This window comes from Protopterus annectens, chromosome 13.part0, assembly GCF_019279795.1.
Source record: "Protopterus annectens isolate FY-2018-M chromosome 13.part0, PAN1.0, whole genome shotgun sequence".
Lineage (NCBI taxonomy): Eukaryota > Metazoa > Chordata > Ceratodontiformes > Protopteridae > Protopterus > Protopterus annectens.
Window position 1 is genome coordinate 848826516 of NC_056747.1, and position 23835 is coordinate 848850350.

Consider the following 23835-nt stretch of genomic DNA (forward strand, 5'->3'; position numbering starts at 1 on the left):
ATCACTTCTGACACTCTTCTCCATCCATTCCACCCTGCCTGTACTCTCTTCTTCACCTCTCTCCCACACTCACCATTACTCTGAATTGTTGATCCCAAGTACTTAAACTCATCCACCTTCACCAACTCTACTCCCTGCATCCTCACCATTCCTCCATTCCTCTATTCTCCCTCTCACTCACACACACATATTCTGTCTTAGTCCTGCTGACCTTCATTCCTCTCCTCTCTAGAGCATATCTCCACCTCTCTAGGGTCTCCTCAACCTGGTCCCAACTCTCACTACAGATCACAATGTCATCTGCAAACATCATAGTCCATGGGGCCTCCTGTCTGATCTCGTCTGTCAACCTGTCCATCACTATTGCAAATAAGAAAGGGCTCAGAGCTGATCCTTGATGTAATCCCACCTCGACCTTAAATGGATCTGTCACTCCCACTGCAGACTTCACCAGTGTCACACTACCCTTGTACATATCCTGTACCACTCTTACATACTTCTCTGCCACTCCTAACTTCCTCATACAATACCACAGCTCCTCTCTAGGCACCCTATCATATGCTTTCTCCAAGTCCACAAAGACACAATGCAACTCCTTCTGACCTTCCCTATATTTCTCCATCAACAGTCTCAGAGCAAACATCGCATCAGTATTGCTCTTTCTCAGCATGAAACCATACTGCTGATCGCTAATTATCACCTCCCTTCTTAACCTAGCTTCCACTACTCTTTCCCATAACTTCAAGCTGTGACTGATCAGTTTTATCCCTCTGTAGTTACTACAACTCTGCTCATCACCCTTATCATCACAAAGAGAAGTTGTAGTCCTACTTGTTGCTTTGAGGATTTTCTTCTTTTTGTTGTATTGTTTATGTTGACTGACCACCAAAGTAGTTTGTTTTTCAGTAGTCTAATGTATTTGGATCTATTAGACTTAGGCATTTGTCTAAACGGCCATAACAGTCCTTAGTGTTGTTGAAAGCCTGTTCATAGTCAACTGTGAGAATGTCATCAGCAAATTTGGAGAGTTTGTCATGTAATTATTATTTTATTTATTTATTTATTTTTATATTTGATTACAGGGTTGGTCTGACTGGGCAATCAGGTGCCCATTTTCAGCAGAGACCCAGGGTGAAAAGCTCCACATACATGACAATCATAAAAAATAGAAAAGCTCCACATATATGATAAAAATACAAAAGTCAGAGATGAGTACAAATTAATATAGCAAACAATAGTATATCATAGCATAGTATGTTGAGAAGTTACAGAAGTGTACAATATGTAGAATGTACAGTAGTAAAACAGAAAATATAATGTAGTTGAGTAAGAAAGTGCAGTAATATATACAGTTATATACATACATTTAAAAATACAATTCGTTATGGTATTTTTTTTTCTATGTGTTTGACCTTTGAGTAGTGCCAGAGGAAGATTTATCTGAATGGTGGTAGTAGGGCTAGCCATGGTCAGTATAGGTACATTGCCAGATGAGATTGAGGTGGCTTTTAATTTGGTTTTAAAGATGAGACTGCTGTTTTGCAATCTGATATTTGGTGGAAGAGAATTTCAGATTTTAGCAACTGTGTATGAGTAGAGGGATTCACCAGTACTGTGTTTACACTTAGCTACTTTAAGAAGATCTTTTTGTTTGTGGATCTTAGATGGTGAGCAGAATTGTGAAAGTTGAGTAAGCTTGAGAGATCAAGAATCTTGTTTGGGTGGTACAGCAAGTAATGAGCCATGGTAAGTTGGTTTTAGTTTTAGTTTAGTAAGTTGGTGAGTGCTAGCCAACATAGTTGTTTTAGTGAGTGACAGTGGTGGGAGCAGAAATTAGAATTGGTTATGAATCTAGCTATTTTATTATAGCACTTGGGACAGTTTGTGTAGGTCTGCCTTGTTAAGGTTTGTTAATACAGGGGATGCATAAAGCAATGTAGAGAGAATGTGAGTTCTGGATATAGTAATTTTGGTGTTTTTGGTTAGATAGTTTTTGCAGTGGTATAGGGTTCCAAGTTTTTTATTGACTTTGGATGTGGTCTATGCTATATGTTTGCCAAATATTAGGTTTTGGTCAAGTATTACACCAAGAAGTTTAGCCTGTGGTACCGGGGAGATTTGTGTGTTATTGGCAGAATTGATAGAGAAAAGAGCATAAGAGGCAATAGTTTTGGTAGGGTGGAAAAGCATAGGTTGAGTCTTTTTGGGGTTAAGTATTAGCTGTGAGTTTTTTAACCAGTTTTTGATATTGGAGAAGGCCTCTTGTGTTTTAGTCTGGAGTGTTTGGAGTGTGGGGGCTGAGCAGATCAGTGTAGTATCATCTGCATATTGGACTATTGTATCTTGCTGGGTGGCGGTGTGGAGGGCGTTTGTAAAAATATTAAATAATAAGGGTCCCAGTATGGCTCCTTGTGGTACACCTACTGCTACTGGAAGAAGGGGGAGAGGTAAAGATATTAAATAGTAGGGGTCCCAGTATGGCTCCGTGTGGTACACCTACTGCTACTGGGAGAAGGGGGGAGAGGGAATTATGTCACTTATCTGCTTGTTGGTGGTTGGATAGGTAGTCTTGAAACCAGAGCAATGAGGGGTTGTTTAAGTTGAGTTCAGCTAAGATAAGTAGTTTGCTGTGTGATATTGTATCAAATGCTTTGGACAGATCAAGGAAGGTGGCAGACACTAGGTTTCCTTGGTTCCTATATTGACTGACAGTGTTGGTAAAGGATATGAGTGCTGTGGTGGTGCTATGGAAGGGGCGAAAGCCATGTTGGGTGTTGGTTAGGAGACTATTTGTAAGTAAATATACCGTCAGCTGAGAATGGATACATTTTTCAAGGATTTTCAAGAATTGTATGGTCTTCCTTTTTTTGATGTCTGCAGAGAGAATTGTACTGGCTACAAGGGGAATGTAAGTTATGAGAGTGAAGGTCACAAGTTGATGGTCTAACTTAACTAGTGAGGGCCAGACTACGAGGATGGAAGGGAGGACCTATTTTATATTATCAAAAGACCATATGATCAAAACCAAGAAGACTGAATCTCTGAATGTTGAACTGACTTCTTCTCTGGAAGCCACTGTCATGAATAACAGTGTTTTTGCAGGGGGCAAGCATCAGCATAAGTGGATTATTTGGATAAGTTTTAGAAATGCAGAGCTTAAAATTAAGCCTGATATCCAAACACATTATGCTGCCTACAGAACATCCCAAATAACATCCAAACCATAAGGTAAAAAAAGTCAAACAGACGAACCATTCTGTAAAAACTGCAAGAAAGACCCAACCAAGCTAAAGTCTTCACTGTGTAAACAGTGTTAAAAAGTAATAAGTCACAGGCACTCATAAGCCATGTAGCTGAAACACTGGGGTCATTTGCATATATCCTATGTATCTCCAGTACAGGAGGTTTAAACTAATACATAGTGAAGATTCCAGGTTAGCTGGACCTTTCTTGCAGTTTTTTAACTGAATGTTTTGTCTGTGTGACATTTTTGCCATTTGGTTTGTATACATACATATACACACACACACACACACACACACACACACACACACACACACACACACACACACACACACACACACACACACACACACATATAAAACTTCACTATCACTAGGTGCGAACAACTAACTGCATACGGTAATACCTAGGCGATCACAGAAAATCTGAAAAGCCACTATGAAGCACAGTAGGTAGAACAGACCACAGTGGAGACAATTGTATCTATTTTGCAGGGTGGCAAGCTGCACCACCAACACCCCCTGCAAATTATATATACCAACTCCAAGATCACACTACAGTGAGGAAATGGGTTAATTCGCTGTTCCTCACTGAACCGCGATCTCAAGTCCGAACTCAGATAATCGAAGTACACTACCCATTTGCTGTAGTGTATTCCATGTTATCTGGTTCAGCATTCTACCTCCTGGAAACCTGCCTTTCGACTAACCCATTACTGACCGACTGCCATTCGAAAGTAGAATAGTAAACCCATATATATATATATATATATATATATATATATATATATATATATATATATATATATATATATATAACTTCATGGTAATCCGTTGAAAAGCACTATTTTTCTAGATCCATCTTTCAAATAAAAATGCATTGGAAGGTGGAGCTACTGGAAAAAGTGCAAAACTTACTTAAGGTGTTTTTTTCAGGGGGCTTCACACTTCTCGCTAACTTAAATATACTAACAAAAGTAAACCTACCTTATCTATGTAATCTTCAAACTCATCCCTGTCAGTCTTCTGCTAATCTACTATTCCATCAATGGGCATGCTATTCAAATGGTACTTCCCCACCTACCTGTTAAAAAGAGAGGAATTTAAGGAATGAGTTGAGGAAATTATTCAGGAGTTATTAAGAAAGATAGAAAATATACCAGACGTTACAGCTGGTGAGTGGGATACAATGAAGTGGAGTTTAAAAACAGGCTAGAAATAAAAAAAAAGATATACGGTTAAGAAGTAACAAGAATTCTTTAGAGGGACTGAAAAAGGTTAAAGTATTGCAGGAATAAAGAAAATCTCACAGAACAAGAAGAGGAGCACAGAGTGCTAAAGAGAAAATAGGGGAGTACCTTGATAATATGCACAAGTATAGAAAGATTGCTATTAAACAACTGTTTTTGATAATAGCTCCAGAGCACAAAAACTTTTAGCGCAAGACTTATGCAACAGAAAGTGGAAAGGTTGTTGCCAAACTTTTGGGACACAGTCTCTAGGACGACGGAATTTTTTTGTGGGATTGTGTCCAGGTTTCTGATATCCATAATAGGTACTATGAGTTACTGCAGATGGACTCTCCTAAACCTGTGGCTATTTCTTCTATTTTGGCTGCTTTACTAGATGTTTTTTCCAATGCCTCTAAAGTGCCTGATTCTCTGCCCCCTGCTCCCAAGAAGTTCCTTTTTGTTCATATGCCCTGCTACTGATCCCTCTGTGGTGTCTGTAGCCTCTGATAAGCTGTCTCAATTTCTTATTCACCCAAGCTACTGTTTTCTGACAAGGACATAAAAATCATGGACAGGCTGTGTAAGAAGGTTTATACTTCAACTACCCTAGCGTTTAGGGGTATTAATTATCAGACCCAAATAAATAGGTATGTGTTGGCTCTTCTTTCTCAGGCTTGTCAGCTTTTTTCTGATCTTCCAGACTCTGAGAGTAAATCTTCTGCTCTTTCCTTGCTAGGGACATCGCTCAAGTAGTTCATCATGCTATCAAATGTAGTTATGATGCAGCAGATGCCTCTTCTAGGGCTGCTGCTTTTGGCTCAGTGAGGTGGTATTCTTGGCTTAGGCTTCAACCTTTACCCAATGATATCAAGGCTAAGTTGATGGATGCTCCTCTGGATAATAAACTTTTGATTAGGAAAGCAGCTGCTGGTTTGTTTAAGTCTCTTCAGGACAAGGGGAAGGCCTTACAGGAGCTTAAACATGTCTTTGTTTCTCCTGTGCCTAAATTTCAGAGAAACTACCCTTCTAAGCCAGCCTTTGTTTGTAGGGAATCTCTCCCTCCTGCTAAAGGTAAAAAGGGTGGTAAATGGGCAAACCCTGCTAAGGAGTCTCAGTCTACAGGGATTCAAAAGCCTTCCTTTCCTGGCAAACCAGGTGCTGTCTGACTATCCACCTGTTTCCAGCCACATTCCTCTTTCTCTTCACTTTCTCTTCCTCTTACTATTTGGCTTCAAATCACCCAGGAATCTTGGGTTCTATCAATCATTCATCAGGGGTACTTCATGGTGTGGGTTTCCTTTTATGGGAATTCCTCAGCCTCTTTGGGAACAACTTTCATTTTTTCATAGATTCTTTGAGATCTCTTGTCTCGTGGTACTATTCAAGAGGTGCCTGTGTCCCAAAGGTGGAAGGGGTTTTATTTAAAAATGTTTCTAGTGCCCAGTAAAGAGGGTATTTGGAAAATGGTTCTAGACCTCTCTCATCTAAACACTTTTCTGAAGGTGCCTTCCTTTTGGATGTTGTTCTTCAGACCTTGCTTCCTCTCTTGCTCCCTCAGGCCTTTCTGGTGTCTCTGGATCTCAAGGATGTTTATCTCCATATTCCTATCCATCATCTTTTCAGGAACTTTTTGCATTTTTCTGTTGTTTCCTGGCATTTTCAGTTCTGTGCTTTGCCCTTTGGCCTTTCTACTGCCACAGGGGTGTGTACCAAATGCCTCTCTCCTGTGATTGTTTATTGCAGGCTTCAAGGGAGCCAAATATTTCCTTACTTGGACAACCTGCAGATTCAGGCATCCTCTCCAGAGGTCCTTCTGCAAAATCTTCATTTTACCATTTCTCTTCTTCAGAGCCTGGGGTTCACAATAAACTTCAAAAGATCTTCCCTGACTCCTTCTCAGGATCATGTCTTTCTGGGTTGCAGGATTTAGAAGGTGCCAATGCTGGCATTCCTGCCTCCTCCAAAGACATTAACTCTCGTTTCTTACTTTCAAACTCTTCTTCCCCTGGCCTCCATTACAGTCAGGGAGTTTCTGAGAGCACTGGGTTTCATGGCTTCCACCATTTCAATGCTCCCTATGGCCAAACTCCACATGAGGAAATACCAGTAGTTTTTGAAGTTGGTGTGGCTTCAACATGTGCATCCTCTGGACTTTACAGTTCCTCTTCTCCCATGTCTGAAGAAGGAACTTCTGTGGTGGATTCAGCATTGTCTCTGAAAACAGGGCTCCCTTTTCATCCTTCTCTTCCCTCTCAGGATCTGTTCACAGTTGTTTCAGATGTGGTACGGAGAGCAACGTTTGGCTCCCTAAAGGTTCAGAGAGTGTGATTGCCTCATCAACAGAAGGAGCACATCAATGTCAAAGAGATGAGGGATGTTATACTGGCTCTTCAGGCCTTTCATCCTCTTTTCTTTCTGAGGACTCTCAAGGTATTCACAGACAATACCACAGTTATGTGGTATATCAACAAATGGGGGGGGGGGCAAGATCGTACCTTCTTTGCTGGTTGGCACTTCTAGTATGGGATCTGGCTGTCAAGTATCAAGTGACTCCTCAGGTAGTTTATATTCCTTCAGATCAGAACATTGTGGCAGACATTCTGAGCAGGTCCTTCACTCGATCCCATGAATTGATGCTTCACAAGGATGTGTTTCTGAACATTCTTCACCATTGGGGTACTCCTCAAGTAGATCTCTTTGCCTCAACTCTGAACAGACAACTTCCTCTGTTTTGTGCCAGAGTCCTGGGTCCTTTGGTGTGGAAGGTGTATGCCCTCTCAGTTTCTTGGAAGGGGATGTTTCTTTATGCATTCCCTCCTCTTCCTCTCATTCAGAAAGTCCTGTTCAAGATTTAACAGGATGCTCCCAAAATCTTGTTGGTGACTCCCTTTTGGCAATGATAGCACTGGTTCCCTCTGCTTCTGCATCTAGCCAAGGGCAATCATCACAAGTTACCGCACAGGGTGGATCTAATCAGACAAGACAAAGGATCTCTCATCCATCCCCTCCAGTCCATGCTTCAACTGACACTGTGGTTGATAAGATTTTGATTCCTCATAGACACCTTTTTCTGAGGGTGTGCTGCAGGTCCTGCAGGAGGCCAGGAAACCTACTACTAGGAAATCCTACTTATCTAAATGGAAGAGGTTTTCTATTTGGTGTCTGTCTCTCATAACCTTGACCCATTTACTGTGGATGTTCCTTTGGTTCTCTCTTATTTGTGTGAGTTTTTCAATGCTGGTTTGGTCTACACTTCTATTAAGGCTCACTTATCAGCTCTTTCTCCTTGTCTGCCTTTTAACTCCTCCATTAGCTTCTAGATTTGAGGCATCCTTAATATTAGACCTCCCGGGAAGTCTGTTTCTCCTCCCTGGGATCTTAATTTCATTCTGGAGAAATTGACTCAGGCTCCTTTTGAGCCTGCTGTTTCGGCTTCCTTGCAACATTGCTCTTGGAAGACAGTTCTTTTGTTAGCTCTTACTTCTCCCAGATGGGTGTCAGAGTTGCAAGCCCTTATGGCTTGTCCACCTTTTTTGATATTTCATGAGGACAGGGTGTCCTTGTGTACTAATCCTTTTATGCCCAAGGTAGTTAATGAGTTGTCACTTAGTCTATTAATTTGACTACTTTTTTGCCCTCTATTCAATATGACAGTGACAGGGTGCCAATCTGGTGGTCCCCTGCCATAAACAGACTCTACAACAGAAGAAAGAAACTGTTGCAAAAAAGAGTAAACGCCATGATTGGAGGAACTCCCTGGTCAGCCTCAGTAAGAAACTGAGATCCCTCATAAAATCCTCCAAAGCTAGTTACGAAAACAAAATCACCACTGATACTAAAGACAACCACAAAGCATTCTATAGCTATGTCGAGAATCTCAATGGCAACACTCAGATCTGCTCTGAGTTACAGCACAATGGCACTAAATATACAGAACCAACTGATATTGCCAACATCCTGGCAGATAGGTTCAGTGCTAACTTTACCCCTCTCTCACCCCTATACGGCCCATCTCTATACAGGAAGAATGCAAAGTTCCTGTAATCATGGCTGCACAGGTAAAAAACACACTCTCCAAAGTCAAGAACACAGCATCCATGGGACCTGACAACATCCCAGGCTGCATTCTACATGAACTACAGAATGAACTGACACCCCACCTAAGCACCATGTTCAATCATAGCCTCACCTCAGGCTTTGTCCCCACTGAATGGAGCACAGTGACGGTTATCCCACTCCACAAAGGGGAAGCCACCATGGACCCTGGGAACTACTGCCCCTATTAGCCTAACGAGCCTGCTCTGCAAGGCCATGGAGTGTATCATCATGGAACTTATAAACAAAGACATTGATAATCTCCAAACTCTGGACCCCACCCAGTTTGGGTTTGTAAAAGGCAGATCATATCTCCTAAATATGATAGACTTCTTTGAAGCAGTCACCAAAGCCCTAGACGAGGGTAAGGTGGTTCACACAGCCTATCTAGATCTTGCCAAGGCAACACTTGACACCATCCCCCACTCTGAAATTATAGATAAACTCACTAAACTAGGTATTAATCCCTATGTCACAAGATGGGTTGCCAACTGGCTCACTGACAGAACCCACACTGTGAAAGTAGCAGACTCCAAATCCGACTTCAGACCAGTGACAAGTGGAGTACCATACGGTTCAGTCCTGGGTCCTCTCCTGTTTGGTATCTACTTTTCTGAAGTACAAGCTAACACAGAAGGTCTTTGGCTAACGAAGTTCGCAGTTGACTGCAAACTAGGAGCCATAATTGAAACTCCTAATGATGTGGACATCCTACAAAAGGGCCTCACTAAGACAGATGTCTGGTGTCAAAGCCATGGCCTCAAGCTCAATGCCAAAAAGTGCATTGTCATCCCCTTTGGTAAAAACTCTGTAGCCATGAGCTACCACATAGGTGGTAGTCTACTTAACACTGAAAGTGTGATAAGAGACCTTGGGACACAGGTGGACAGTAATCTCTCCTTTGATAATCACATCACCACAGTAGTCAGGAAATCCTTCTACATGGCACACCTCATCACAAAAGGTTTCTCATCCAGAAAAAAAGAGGTCATATTTCCCTTCTACTCATCACTCATTAGACCCATTATAGAGTACAATGCCCCTTTTGGTATGTACCTCACAAAACATCTACATCAACTGGAAAGGCCACAGAAATACCTCACAAAGAGGATTACTGGCCTCAAACAGATGCCCTATGCAGACTGTCTAAAAAAACTCCAGCTTTACTCCATTGCATATCGTCTACTCAGAGGCGATCTCTGCCTAACATACAAAGCTATTTCAAACCCAGAGCTGTTGGACATGCTCCACTTAAAGAAATCCCAATCTCTATGAGCTACACACTCTATGGACCTAAACCTTGTCACCACAATAAACAGAACATGCTGGAGGGATAGATTCCTGTCCCAGATACTTCCCATACTCTGGAACAAATTACCTATCTATATCAAACAAAGCTCCTCATTAGCACTCTTCAAGAAAAATTTTGATGATTGGATGGGAAATAGGAAATTCACCCCGGGGATCACCTCTGGGGCTCTGCTCGACAGGGGCACAGGAAAATAATTTTCTTGGGTGGCGAAAGCCAGGGTACCTTTTTGGCTAGGCTTATATAGGCCCTAGGTCCAATAGCCTAGTACCTACCTATAAACCTATGAACATATGCTGCATACCTTAGAGGTGCATAGACAGCTCAGATTTTATTTGGATAAGACAAAAGCTATCAGAAAATCTGATCAACTATTTGTTTGTTTCCTTTCATCTGAGGTCTTTAGGCTTGGCTGTTTACAAGCAAACTATTTCTTCTTGGATTTCAAGGGCTATTTCTTTTTGTTACACTTTTCATGGTGAGAGCCTTACTTCTTCTGTAAAGGCTCATTCTAGTAGAGCTGTGGCTTCTTCTGGTACTTTTTTCAAGGGCTCAGACACTAATTCTGTTCTTGAAGCAGCTACCTGGACTTCTGTGCATACTTTTACCAAACACTACAAACTGGATGGTATCTCCAGAGCTACAGCTGGTTTTGCTAATGCCATTCTTCATGGCTTCTTAGAGGGCTCTACTGCTACTTCCTCCTCCTAAGTTTCTTCTTGAGCTTTGATGTTCTCCTATACATTATGAATACTGCAGCAGTGAATGTAAGGACATAGTACAGTTGTGCAAAACCTTACCATAGTAGTAGATGTCCTTGCCTTCACCGCTGTAGTATTCACTCCCTCCCCCCATCCCCCTAGTCTTTTTCCTTCCTGGATGTGAAGGTTCTCTTTGTTTTTCCTTGGGCTGCTGTTCCTACTGGGGCAATCAATTCTGAAGATGGCATACCTGAACTTCACCTTTATGCCCTACAATTTATGAGGAGCATTTACGTGACGTTCAGCGTACCTTAAAGCAATGATAGGCTTTGGTAGACTGGCTGGACAATGGGCTTCCACAGCAGAGAATCCTATAAGTTGTGAATACTGCAGCGGTGAAGGCAAGGACATCTACCATTATGGTAAGATTTTACACAATTGTCTGTACTTTTTGGGAGTGTAATGAGTTGGCAGACTAAAAATTCCCTTCAGAGTACTTTATCATGATTATTGGGTCAACAAATGAATGTAACTAAGGAAATTATTTTTTTGAGCTGGGATGCAGGTTGGTCTGTCAATTATCTCATTCCAAACTGACACTAACTGGATCCCCTAAAATGACACCAACTACTTATCCAATTGTTAAAGCCAATTATCTTTTCATTCTGAGTGTGGGTAAGATTCTAATCAAGGCTAGAGTCTTACCTGCATTTGGTATATGTGTAGCATGCTCTAGTACACCTCTCTGCATGACTTTCTGGATTGAGAGCTTCATATCTTTCACACTTATATGAACTCCCACCAGATCATATTAGTATCTTTCCTGCTTGAAGTACTATAGGGCCCTTGTGACATCATGGATCCTGGTACCAGAATACCAGCAAACTGCCACCCTGCTTTTGTCCAGCCTAGTTAGTGTGCCTGATTATGGAGTCACCCATTGTTAAGACATTTCTACATAGATGCACAAACAGTGGCAGTGGAAGGTTTGCCATCTTCAGCCTGGTGACTGACTAAGGTATGTCAATGTGTTAATGTTGTGTCAGTGGATTTCTAATGAGGCTATTTAGTTCAGATTCTTGGAGGCTTAGAGAGTTATTTTTTACAACCTCAGTGCATGTTGGTCCATAGGTGAGTTTATACATAGCTTAATGATCATCTGTGCAAGTGAGACGGTGGCCTCCAAGTTTATAGATAATTATACTTCTCACAAATCTTGTCATGTTAGTCCAGCAGTAGTTGTATTTTGGAGATCAGTAGCCAGGTCTTGCACTGTCTATGAATGCCAAGTGCGATGATGCTGGCAGTACAAGAGCTAGAGGTACACTAGGCTTCCTTGTTTGCCAGGTGAGTTGAATTAGTGAGGACAGAAATTACATATTGAATGAATTTAGTCTGGCAACAGAGAGGATATGCTGGACATGTTGTAGAGGAGCTGTACTAGGCAAGGCAAAGATGTGCTACTACTGATGCAACAATTAGAACCATTTGTTTGCTTGTAATCATTTTGGTAGTCCAATATAAACATAGTCCTCTCTTAAATCACAAACTTACTAAACTAACAAAAATGCATACTTGTATCTAGATGCAGTCCTGAAAACCCAAGTCCCTCTCCTAAGTCTAGAATACCCTTCTCAAAATCTTTATTTGTTGGTGATACTGGAGCACAGAAGGATGCATGTACGTAATATGTGTAACATGCTACTGTATAGACTGACCTAGAAGAAGGGTTGTAATAGTGACTGGTTGCATTATAGGATTTTGGTTTTGTTGATGGCTCATATTTTAATTACAAGTCAAACTCCTTGTAAGATTATTCTGGAGTTAGAAAAAAATATCAAGCTCCTAACAACCTGCAACATTTATAAAAATTGTCATGAACTGTGAGTTTGATCAGAGCTAAGTTACCTTAGCACCTCATATAGTGGCATAGTTATTGTATGCCAAGAACACTTAGTACCATACTTGTACTAAATAAATAATTAAAAACTGCACCTCATGGCATGCATGATCATCACCAGGGAGAAAAAGCTGTATATTGCTCTCCAGTTAGTGTCCCCCCCCCATACTAAAGTAAATTTTCTTTTGAGAAATACTCAAATCTATAGAATAGCATTTCATTTCCTCTCCTGTTTCATCTGTAACTAACCCCAGCTTTAATTCTATATCCTTTTAAGAATGTCAGGGTAAAATTAGATAATGTCTACACTTGCCTTGATTTTATAGTATAAAGTAGAGTGACTGTGCAAAGTAGCATATCTTTTCTTAAGGTTCACTGAGTGGTTTCTATTCCTCTTGCACTTCACAATGAGTGTCTGCAGAGTTAATTTAACCATTGGCTATCCTTCTCCTTCCCTGTAGTCTTTACCCCTCCCTCCTCCAGCTCTTGTTCTGTATAGGATAGCCTGAGGTAATTTAAACCCAGGGTGCCATTTTGTTTTTTTGTTTCAAATCCCACAGCAGCGTTTGTCTCCCCTGGTGTCTAATCATCCTTCTGTAAGTTTTGCATTCAAGGTATGCTGTACATTGTGGTTTAATACCTAATTCTTTAGTACAACAGCGTATACTATCTATTTCTGTTATTTTTTAACACTGTAGGATGCCTTTAGATATTTCTGCTTAATGAACTGCTGTCACATATGCACCTAGATATGTTCTGTTTTCCTTGTTTACTGTTATAGAGCCAGAAGGGCTATTTCACATGTTGCATTTAACTGCTTTGTCTAACTGCATTGGCTAGTTTTTAAATATTTAGGACACAATCCACAATACCCAGCCGGTTCTTGAATCCAAAATGTTAACTGTAATCCACACAGTAGAAACGTAAGTATCCAAGGACAGCAGATACTTCAAGTAAAACTTTCCTTTAATATAGGACAACTAAGAACAAAGACATAAGCGCTTTCGTAACGGTGCTACTTCATCAGATGTATAACATAAACTCCAGCTTTCTGATACTACTAACCAAGTTAGGTGTCGTTCCCCACAAACATACATTAAACGATATTTATTACGTTGACTGCCGATCCCTTCCTTCTTGGTAAACATCCCATCAACACCCTGGTAGCGAGAAAAAAGTCACGTGATCAATGCAAGGCTCAAACGTAACATGCAAAGATAGCTGCTGGAAGTAGCACCGCTACAAAAGCGCTTATGTCTTTGTTCTTAGTTGTTCTATATTAAAGGAAAGTTTTACGTGAAGTATCTGCTGTCCTTGGATCCTTACGTTTCTACTGTGTAGTTTTTAAATATGTTGAGAGTGTATCTTGCTTAATTTAGTAGAGAACTGCTTTATATGTTATCAGATGCTGAAGCAGGAATAACCATTAAAATTACCTGATGTTTTTATATATTTTTAAAAGCTTTATTGAAAACATTAATATAATGAACAGATCTTTGAAAGAAATTGAATGTTACATTTTTAAAATACAATATTTAAAAAAGAAAAAAAAATACAATAACTATAATAGCACAGTAAACTATGTACAATGATGTTCACTATATATTGAATACCAGGATCAATTAATTTTAGTTTGGCAGAAGAAAATGAAAACAGAATAAAAGATTTAAAGAAAAAGAAAAGATTACTGCATTAATCATTTATTCAGTTCTTTAACCAATAATTCATGTACATTTTCCCATTTGTAGTATAATTTTGTATTCCTTGTAGATTTAGATTTGATAGTTAACATTTCTAACTTAGATATTTCTAAGAGAAGACCTTTAAACTCTTTAAATGAGGGAACTGATGAGGAATTCCAATTTCTTGTAATTACTTTCCTGGCAATGGAAAGTATAGACCAGAGTAAAGAATCTTCTTCTTCTTTTTGTTTCGTCTTTTCCTGGTTAGGGGTCACCACAGCAGATCATCTGTCCGCTCATGATTGGCAGTGGAGTTTTACAGTATCGAGTTGCCAGCCTGGCGCCCAGCCTTACACAGAAGGCGCACACATGCACACCTAGGGCCAATTTAGAGTGTCCAATCCACCTATGGCATGTCTTTGGGATGTGGGAGGAAACCAGAACACCCGGAGGAAACCCACGTGACCACAGGGAGGACATGCAGACTCCACACAGAAGCACCCCAGCCGAGAATTGAACCAGTGAACCTCTTGTTGTGAGGCAGACCAGAGTAAAGAATATTTGTTTTTATTTATACAGTCTGGGACAGGTGTATTAAATAATACAAGTGACTTTGTAAGCATAAAATTGTTTGTAAAAATTGCCTGTAAAAAGTGTTAACTTCCTCCCAAAATTTCTTTAATAATACACAGTCATAAAATATATGATTCCAATCAACATTTGTTACTGCATTACATCTCCAGCAAACAACATCTTGTTTAGTTATCTTACTCATTTTTTGAGGTGCGATGAAAGATTTATATAAAAATCTCTATGTGAAGATTCTCCATTTAATGTAGGAAGTGGTTGTGCTGGCTGACTGAAGGAAATTAACTTTGTCTTTTTCTGAGGGACTAAAACTATTGATTTCTGCAAATGAATTCCAATAGTTATCTAAATATGCATCTAGATCTTGTTTAATTGCTTTATAAATATATGATATACTATTTTTAACCCGTAAAGTATTATAAGTGTATAAAATCAAATATTGGATAAGTATGGGTATTGAATTTTTAGCATTTGAAGGGATTAAAATTAGCATAAATCTAGAATATATTTTCTAAACTCTTGCAAATCTGACCAAAGTAGAGAGTTAAGGTTATATTCATCTATAACAGCATTAATAGAATTTGCCTAATTTTTATTTATCATTTGATGCCAAAACATCAATTGTTTTTGTTTAAATAACATTTTAGAATGATCTGCAGATAGAATTATACCTTGTGTATAGGCAATAGGGAAGATAAAGAACAGCTAATTTTCAAAGATTCTAAACCTAAATATAACGTGTGTGTGTGTGTGTGTGTGCGTGCGTGCGTGCGTGCGTGTGTGTGTGTGTGTGTGTGTGTGTGTGTGTGTGTGTGCCTTTTGTGGAAGGTTGGGCCCTAGGCTAGCAACTTGACACCGTAAAACTCCACTGCCAATCATGAGTGGACAGGTGATCCACTGTGGCAACCCCTAACCGGGAAAAGCCGAAAGAAGAAGAAGAAGAAGAAGATAGACTGTTCTTTATATTATTATGTATAAAAGATTGAATATCTTTTGTACTATTAATGTTATCATTGGGTTGGTTTAATTTTAAAAAAATTCTCTAAACTCTCTTAATATATTTGATAAATCAGATACCATTTTTTTTGTTGGAGAATAGATTTCCTTAATATGGTGAAGTTTATTTAATCTTTTAGTTTTGTTAGCTAGTATAGTCATGGATCTAGGATTTATAGAAAAAGTTATACATTTATGTTTTTCAAGATTTATCATAACTTTATGGTTTAAAATTTCCATGTATTTATTGTTTAAGATATTTATTTCATTCATTCTGTCTTTCCTATCTGGATTCTTTGAAGCATCAAGCCTTAAAGTATCTAACTTTGTTTGTATATCTTGAAGGTCTTTATCTCATGAGATTCTTTGCTTTTTATACCAATCAATAATTTTACCGTATAGGTAGGCTTTTAGAGCATCCCAGATGTATATTTCTGAAGTTCCCTGTGGACTATTAAGTTCAATAAAATTTTGTACTTCTGTAGTGAAGAAATCAATAAAATCTTTGAGTTTAATTATATAGGCTTTTAATTTGATATTTGATATTCCTTTTAATTTGAACATTAAATGTGGAGTTTAGTATAAAATCAAATATTGTAGAATTATGGTCCGAAAGGGGACAAGAAATCACTTTTGAATTTGATAAGAAATCAGTTAAGTTATTGAAAATTAATACTCTATCTATTCTTGAATATGAATTATGCCTATATGAGTAGAATGTATAGAACAGTGACTTAGGGTCAGAAAAGTTATTAATATCTTTCATCATGTATGAATCTGAGAATTCATTCAATAATTTAGCTATAGTTGGAATTTTCCTTTTACCACTGGTACTAGAGTCTTTTATGTCAGAAATACAGTTAAAATCCCCAGCAAGACTAATACTACCCTTACAAAACTGAACTATATGTTCTATATGTTGTTTCACTGTTGTAGATCCAATGCCAGGAATCCAGTACATATTTATTAATGTCAAAATTGTCTTATTAAATTCTATAATAACTGAAGATAACATCCCCTTATCTTTGTAGTTGTCAATTATTTTAGGCATATTTTTTGTGTATGTTCTGAGCTAATCAAAAGTTTGTAAAATTTTGATTCCAATTTTGTGACATCTTCAGTTAGTAAATGAGTTTCTTGGAGAAATATTAATTGAGTATTATGCAATTTAAGATATTTGTTCAAAGATCTTCTCTTATTAGGATTATTTAATCCATTGATGTTTAATGAGACCCCTAACTGGGAAAAGCCGAAAGACACAAACAAACAAACTTTAATGATGTCATGAAACGTTAATGTTCTGAATATCTGTTGTTGAATAACACTCTTTTTTCCCATTTTTTATAAGTGAATAGAAATTGACTATTAGGAATACAATTATAATTTACACATAAAACATGAATAACATTTATCCAGTGAAATATGTTTACATCAAATTAAATTTTGTAAGATTTGGTGAACATCATAATAACTATTAACAAAAACTTATAACATTCATTAATAACATAGACTCTTTCAGAAAAAAACCCTGGAGTTAAAAGTTCCTATTTTGAGTGACATCTGTCACCCAAATTGACCATCAGGCTAGCAACAACATTCATCTCTTCCCTGTCTAAATATATATGTTGTTGCATAATTTCACAAACATCCATTAGAATTGTATGTACCAATTCAAGAAACAAATTAAAGTAAATCAAATGTAACTGTTTTATTTTAACTTTTGTCATACAAATTCAACATATCATAAATACCAGACATGTATTATATAATAATTCAAAAATCATAACTAATTTATATGTAATGGACTGTTTTAATAATCAATAAGTAGACTAATCCTGTCACTTTATGTATTGTGCCAATATCTAACAACATTATTTCCCCATCTCCATGTATCTTGAAGACCTTTAGTAATTTGAAAGAACTTCTAAATTTGTCAGACTATATCAAAATACTAGTTTATATAATAAATATCTGCATCTGAGATTATACTGTATGTAGCAAACTATAGACGTAGAATATATTGTGTTTCAGTCATTATTTATTTTGTACCTATAATATAGTTATTTTTATTTCTGATTTTTGTGTCTTGTAAAAGAATATTAACTTCTGCTTAGGTTAGGTGTCATAAAAGCTTTGTATATATTAATTTCCTTTCTTTTTCATTTCTTCTTTCATAAATACTTTAATGGTGTTAGTATATATGCCTTATGTTTGTTGTACTAATCAAAAGTGGCTTAAATTACATAAAATAGAATTATAAATAAAAGTTTAGAAACATAGGGGTATAAATGTATAAAAAATGCTCTGCTTATACACTCTCATAAATGCTTTTAATATAATAATTATATTATACTGGTTACTTAGCTGCAGTTAATTCATTTGATCTATAGATGGCATCAGAGACTGTCTAATCAAGCTATTATCCAGCTCTGCGAGATTTCTCAGCACAAAGTTCAGACCGCAAATAGCTTCATGGAGATGACACTTTTTTCTTGCTTTCTGTTGAGGCAGTCGCAGTACAAACAGGCAGCAGAGTCATTCAGCAGTTTGGATGCATAAGACCAAGGAGGGAAAACTTTTGCAGCTATTTTTTTCTTCCTTTTTTTTTATTTTTGTAAGCCACAAACTATCTCACGGCAGGACCAAGAAACACAAAGCAGATAAAACAAAAAGGCAACAGAGGGGAAAAAAGCCAACATGAAACAGCGCAAAGCCAAGAAACTCCATCTCTCAAACCCAGCAAACCATTAGACCACCCAGGACATACCAATCCACACCAAACCCTTCATTTTAACAACACTGCTATGTATACTATACCCTTGTCATACCAATCAATATAAAACTTACACAACTACAATGGAATTATGAAGACAAGTGTACAAAATGTAAGGGTTTAAGTGTGTGAAAAGTGCTTTGATTATGGACATTCATAAATGTTTAAATATAGCAGACATATCAAATATGTTATTTAGATGCAGTTTTTCAACCAAGCTGTAGATGGCATTAGAAACCATCTATTCTAACTATTATTCAGCTTTTATGAAGCTTCTCTTGCTAAAAAAAGCGGTATTTATTTGCGGTATTGTGGATTTATTGTGGCTGTCCGTTTTTGGAATTAAAGGATATTAAGCTTCAGAGTATGACTATTTTTAAGGTTTTACGAAGCTGTTGGTTTTGCTGCTCAGCCGGAGTTTCTGGTTTTCAGTTTTTATTGTTGTGGTTTTGTTCTGAGTTCCGTATGGCCGGTGAGCAGGGAACTGACAACTTGGAGGATACTCCCTTGGTTTGTAGAGACAATGCTAAAGATGAAATTCAGGACAATACACCGGTCACTAGGTCAGAGTTCAACAAAGTTTTGGCTTTGCTGACGAAGTTAACAAACGCCTTGAGAGACGGTGGACAGGAAGCTGGAACTGGTCTCCCTGGCAACCAACAACAATTTTTGGACAATGTTAACAGGCGTAGAGAAAGAGAGCCAAATCAAGGATTTGAACTTGAGGGAAGTAGACCGGCGTCTTCTAACCAAGCTGATAATAGTTTGAACTTTTGTACGGGGAGTTACAATGGTAACACCACTTCTATGTCGGCGAGAAATTGTGCTACAAAAGGACAATCTTTGAACATTAATAATCATATTGAATTAAATTTTGAGACCTGGACTACTAAGAGATTTAATTTTGTTGAAGGTATGTCTTCTAACAATGTAGATAATTTTGAAGACTATTTTAAGACTTTTAGTGATAAGTTATATTTATTTAAATCTAATCAATTAGAAATAGACTATTTAAAACAATGTGTGCATGTGAATCGGGTACCCAAAGGTTTGAGATTTTTTAAATACCCTAACAATGTAAAACTAGACAGTCTTTTACACCAACAGTTAATGGAAATTTTTAATAAAGCAGGTATTGAGGTTATGAACCTCATGATTAGGGAATATGAAAATAAAGGTGAAAACCTTTTAAAAGAATTGAATCAATTTAATCAGGCATTTTTTAATGACAAAATGTTAGCAACGGAGAAGGGGAGATATGAGGAAGTTTTTAGACAGGTAGATCAGTATTGTAATAAAATTGTGAATAGGAAGATTCGTAAACTGGAAAGGGATTTAGTGGAGTATCGTGAAGGGAGAGCATACCCATTACCTAATTTTATGAGACAACCCAAGGTATTTGACAATGTTTTTCAAGGAAACAATGACAACAATGCACCAGTTAATTACACAAATAACAATAATTTTTCTAGTGAACCACAAGAACTGAGAAGAAGTGAAAGGTTAGCGGAGAAAAATAGAAACGCATCCTTTCAGGATTTTTACAATCAGAGGGGGAGGGGGGAGGGGGAGAGGGAGCAGTTTTCAGGGGAGAAACTGGAACAAGTGACGGAATTTGAAGTTAATATGGATTATGGCATGGACATTAATCCCGCTTTTTCTGTATTTGATACTGAGGCAGGAAGGCAAGTTGTCTACCAAAAAGAAAATTTTACTATTTTTAATTTTACGGAATTGTCTATCAATGATCAATACTTTACTTTATTTACTAAAGGTTTTCATTTTGTTCCCCTATGGCCTGCTTCGATTGCCAATACTATTATTGATTTAAAATTGTTCTTAAGACAATTAAATCTGAACATATTTTTTAAAGGTCAAACTCAGGTTAAGGACCATTTGGTCAGGAAGAGTATTTTTAAGCCTCTTTCCCACCCCCTTTTGAGGACATTTGAAGAACTAGTTGAGAGAGAAATTAGGGTTATCAGACGTTATGAAGAAGAGAATATTAAAAATTTCTCTGAAGAAGATAAGGAGCTTTTGGACATTCTTACACTTAATAAGGTGAGAGTTATGAAGCCTGATAAAGGGTGTTGTTTTGATGTATAGTGAGGATTATGAAGTTTTTTTACATAAGATTCTCCACAACAGTGTTCAATATGAACCTGTTTCTCAAAATGAAATTAATATTGCTTTTGGAAAAATAAAATATTACTTGTATGATCATTTGTTACAGGGAATAATTAATGAGAAATTATATAATTTTTTGAAAGTTGATCGACCTAGAATACCCACAATTTTTGGTATTCCAAAGACCCATAAGGGGATTGAAAACATTAAATTTAGGCCAACTATAGCAGGTGCTGGGGGGATTACGGAGCCATTAGCCATATTTGTGGATACTATGGTTAAAAAATTTCTTGATTCAATTCAGCATATTGTCAAAGATTCGTGGGACTTTTTAAGAAAGACTAACAAAAAATTACTCGACAAAGAATTATTGATGGTGACAATAGATGTCACAGAGCTCTTTCCGAGTATTCCCCACGAGCAAGGTTTAGAATGTTTTTCTAATGTGTTGGTTGCTGAATCTGGACTGGACGGGAAAATTATTGATTTGGTTCTAGAATTCATGGAAACAGTTCTCAAAAACAATTTTGTATATTTTAATGGTGAATATTATCACCAAAAGAAAGGTGTAGCAATGGGGGCAGCTTGTGCCCCCCTATATGCAAATTGTGTTTTGTATTTTTGGGAGAAGAAATTTATATTAGAAACGGCATGGATGAAACATATAGTTCAATACAGCAGATTTTTGGATGATATTTGTTTATTATGGAAAGGAACTAAGGAAGAATTTAATATATTTTTTAGTTATATTGACACGGCTGAATTTTTAAAATTTACTTTGAATTTGAATGAGGAAAGATTAGATTACTTGGACATTTCTTTATATAAAGATGGGTTAAAAAACTGTTTTCAATCAAGAATATTTCGTAAAAAAACCTTCTCAAATATGTATCTGCATTTTGAGAGTGGTCATCCCTTATTTCAAAAGAGAGGGATTGTGAAGGGACAATTAATTAGGGCATCTAGAATGACGAGTAGATTTGAAGAATTTTTAGAAGAGGTGTCCTTTATTAAAACCTTATTTTTGGAAAGGAAATACCCAAGTGATTTTATTGATGGTATTATTAAGGAAGTGATTGACAATAGAGATATCAAATATTATCCATTGATAGGTAAAGAAAATATTACTGAAAAGGTAGACAACATTAGTTCTAATGATTTTAATGGAGCGTTTGTTCACACCTTTTCTGAGACATCATTTGAGAGTGAAGCTATTATCAAAACATTTTGGCACGTTTTGAGATCAAATGAAGACGTGTCTGAGTATATTCCCGCCCAGCCAAGATTTATTAGAAAAAGGGATTTAAATCTTAAGGATTACTTGGAAAGAGGTAATAGAGAGGTTATACGGGGCAACATGAAGTTGAAAGGTACTTTCAAATGTGGTTCTTGCAATCAGTGTGCATTTATTTTGAATAAGTCTTCGTTGTTTATTCCTTTTAGGAAATTTAATATAAGATCAGTACAACATTTTAATTGCAAATCGAATAAGGTAGTTTATTTGGGGACATGTGTCACATGTTCGAGTTTTTATGTAGGAAAAACAGAAAGGGCTTTAAACAGAAGAATTTATGAACATCTTTATGACATTAGTAAAAAGAAGGAGACTAATGCCTTTTACAAACATTCCCTTTCATGCCCCAATATGAATTTAAAGTTTTTGGTTTTAGAGCAAATAGAGGTAGACCCTCGGGGTGGAAGTTGGGAGACAAGATTGGAATACAGAGAACTGTTATGGCAGCTCAGGTTAGATGTGGGTAAGAGTCCCGGTCTAAATGAGAATATTAATATTAGCAGCGTTCTAAAATTGAGAGCTGCTAGGTTATAGGTATGTTATTAGTGAAATTACTCTTGTCAGAATTTTGTTCTCACCCCTTGGTGTTGTTTACCATCACCTCCCCCCCTTTTTTACGAGTTTTCACCTTTTTTACCTTTTCCACGAGTTTTACTAATTTTCATTGGGGTTTTTTTTCTTGTAATTTTGAGTTACATTTTACAGTTTTAAAGATGTGGGGGTACGTCAACATTTTTAAGGTTTTTAAAAAGTTTTATTAAAAGTTTTTATTGTAAAGAATTATAAAACAATATCTTATTTATTACTTTGTAATTAACATATAAATTGTTCTATGTACACACTGTTTTAATCAATAGACAGTATAAGATGCAAATATATATATAATTTTAGTAAAGAATATAATATAACATTTTAGCAAAAAGGTTTGGTGCAGTCCAGGTCTCGTGTATTTAGTTCTCTATTTTATGTATTGTCTTATGAAAGTAACAAACAGCGTGTTACAATTTATATTTATGTTTGTGGTGTATGACGAAATTTTCGTCATTGAACTGTGAACATGTGATTTTTATCAATTGGGTATATAAACCCATTGGAGAGAGGAAATGAAATGTTCTGAGGAAGCCTGGTATTAAAGCCAGGAGAAAGCGCTTAACAGTATTTTCGTTGTACTTTCTTTGCGGTATTGTGGATTTATTGTGGCTGTCCGTTTTTGGAATTAAAGGATATTAAGCTTCAGAGTACGAATATTTTTAAGGTTTTACGAAGCTGTTGGTTTTGCTGCTCAGCTGGAGTTTCTGGTTTTCAAAACTTATCTCATGCTTATTCCTTGACCTCTCAAAAGCCTTCAACACTGTCTCAGATCCTCTGCTACTGAATAAACTCTCTGATCTCAACTTGTCTACTACAACAATAGCATGGTTCTCCAGCTATCTCACTGACTGACAGCAATCAGTAAGATGGCACTCTTCACTATCATCTCCCCTTCCAGTGAAAATGGGTGTTCCCCAAGGATCCATCCTTGGACCACTACTTTTCAATATCTTCATCAACTCACTCTACTCCTCTTGTCCACAATCCTCATTAGTCCAATACGCAGACAACTCCACAGTTATCATCATTGCTAACTCACCCTCTGAACTTCTAACAGCTACCCAGTCTTCTTTCAACTCTGTTGAAACCTGGCTCACCAATAATCAGCTCATCCTTAATCCCCCCAAAAAACAAGCTCTTACTCTTTTTCCCCAAAACTGTTACTCATATCAAATCTACTTTTCAAATAAAATCACTAAATTACACTCTCATAGTTGTTGACTCTAGTAGTAAACTCCTTGGTGTAACCATTGATGATCAGCTAAAATTCAACCTCCATATAAATAACTGTATCAGGAAAATCCA